Raw genomic sequence first — 2,500 nt, forward strand, 5'->3', positions numbered from 1 at the left:
TGCCTAGGCTGAGTGGAGTGGAGGTTCCCAGGCAGAGTGGGACTGGAAGTGCCTAGGCTGAATGGAGTTGTGGTTCCCAGGCAGAGTGGGAGTGAAAGTGCCTAGGCTGAATGGAGTTGTGGTTCCCAGGCAGAGTGGGAGTGAAAGTGCCTTGGCTGAATGGAGTTGTGGTTCCCAGGCAGAGTGGGAGTGAAAGTGCCTAGGCTGAATGGAGTTGTGGTTCCCAGGCTGAGTGGAGTGGAAGTGCCTAGGCTGAATGGAGTTGTGGTTCCCAGGCAGAGTGGGAGTGAAAGTGCCTAGGCTGAATGGAGTTGTGGTTCCCAGGCAGAGTGGGAGTGAAAGTGCCTAGGCTGAATGGAGTTGTGGTTCCCAGGCTGAGTGGAGTGGAAGTGCCTAGGCTGAATGGAGTTGTGGTTCCCAGGCAGAGTGGGAGTGAAAGTGCCTAGGCTGAATGGAGTTGTGGTTCCCAGGCAGAGTGGGAGTGAAAGTGCCTAGGCTGAATGGAGTTGTGGTTCCCAGGCTGAGTGGAGTGGAAGTGCCTAGGCTGAATGGAGTTGTGGTTCCCAGGCAGAGTGGGAGTGAAAGTGCCTAGGCTGAATGGAGTTGTGGTTCCCAGGCAGAGTGGGAGTGAAAGTGCCTTGGCTGAATGGAGTTGTGGTTCCCAGGCAGAGTGGGAGTGGAAGTGCCTTGGCTGAATGGAGTTGTGGTTCCCAGGCTGAGTGGAGTGGAAGTGCCTAGGCTGAATGGAGTTGTGGTTCCCAGGCAGAGTGGGACTGGAAGTGCCTAGGCTGAATGGAGTTGTGGTTCCCAGGCTGAGTGGAGTGGAAGTGCCTAGGCTGAATGGAGTTGTGGTTCCCAGGCAGAGTGGGAGTGAAAGTGCCTAGGCTGAATGGAGTGCAGGTTCCCAGGCAGAGTGGGAGTGAAAGTGCCTAGGCTGAATGGAGTGCAGGTTCCCAGGCAGAGTGGAGTGGAAGTGCCTAGGCTGAGTGGAGTGGTGGTTCCCAGGGCCTGGCTGAGTGGATTGAGGCAGCCCAGGCCATGGCTGACACTAACAGGGGTGAACGTGGCCTGGATCAATAGAGAGGAGCTGGATGTGTGTGTGTGTGTGTGTGTGTGTGTGTGTGTGTGTGTGTGTGTGTGTGTGTGTGTGTGTGTGTGGGTGGGGTGGGGTGGGCTGGGGTGGGCTGGGTGTGGGACCATTATCAGCAGTGTGACCAGGTGACATGCACCCCGTGGCTGTGGGGCCTGCGTGTGTGACCCAGAGCCCGGGCTAAGGCCTCATCCTGTCTGGCCCTGGCTCAGTCGGCTGGAGCTCAAGGAAAACCCCACTTTGGTGTGCTACACTCTCACCAGAGGGGGCTGGCTGACACAAGCCACTGTGTGTGTGTGTGGGACCATTATCAGCAGTGTGACCGGGTGACATGCGCCCCGTGGCTGTGGGGCCTGCGTGTGTGACCCAGAGCCCGGGCTGAGGCCTCATCCTGTCTGGCCCTGGCTCAGTCGGCTGGAGCTCAAGGAAAACCCCACTTTGGTGTGCTACACTCTCACCAGAGGGGGCTGGCTGACACAAGCCACTGTGTGTGTGTGTGGGACCATTATCAGCAGTGTGACCGGGTGACATGCGCCCCCTTGGCTGTGGGGCCTGCGTGTGTGACCCAGAGCCCGGGCTGAGGCCTCATCCTGTCTGGCCCTGGCTCGGTCGGCTGGAGCTCAAGGAAGACCCGGGCTAAGTCAGACCCGGGCTAAGGCCTCTTAGGACTCTCAGTCCTAGGCCCACGCTGACACACAGTGCTGTCACACTCCTGGATCGACGCACAGGAGCAGAAGGGGAGCCGGGTGTTCCGTCCCCCACTCCTTTGAATGGAGCGGCCGGGGGTGACCAGTTCCGCGCTTCGCTTGCCGCCCGCAGAAGGGGCAGATAACTCGGGGTGGGGGCTTAAGAGTGGGCCCCCCAGGACTCAGTGGAGATCCGGTGGGGAGGCGGGTGACCCAGACGCCCTTTCTCTGGAGGCGGGGCTCAGCCGCAGGGACCAAACGGACGTTTCCCCATTGCCTTGAATGGGCGCGGAGAGAGGGCGGCGCTTTTTGGCTCGTGGCGCGGGCACCGTTGCGCCCACCGTCAGGTGTCACGCCTCCCCGTGCTCGGGGCGGACCCCCGGAGCTAACTGGCCGGGTCGGGAGGGGCTACGAGGCCGCCCAGGAGATGGGGGGGCGCCGGCACTTCCGCGGGTGACCAGTTGCAGGCAACCGGCCGGCACCTTTTTCCCTCGCCGCGGGGCCACCGTTGCGCCCACCGTCAAGTGTCACACCTCCCCGTGCTCGGGGCGGCCGCCCGGAGCTAACTGGCTGCCTGTGGCGGGGCACAGACACGGGCGCCGGCCGCCGGAGCCCGAAACGTGCGTTTCCCCATTGCCTTGAATGGGCGCGGAGAGAGGGGGGCGCTTTTTGGCTCGTGGCGCGGGCACCGTTGCGCCCACCGTCAAGTGTCACACCTCCCCGT

The sequence above is a fragment of the Conger conger genome, unplaced genomic scaffold (genome assembly GCF_963514075.1).
Source record: "Conger conger unplaced genomic scaffold, fConCon1.1 SCAFFOLD_63, whole genome shotgun sequence".
In the NCBI taxonomy this organism is placed as follows: domain Eukaryota; kingdom Metazoa; phylum Chordata; class Actinopteri; order Anguilliformes; family Congridae; genus Conger; species Conger conger.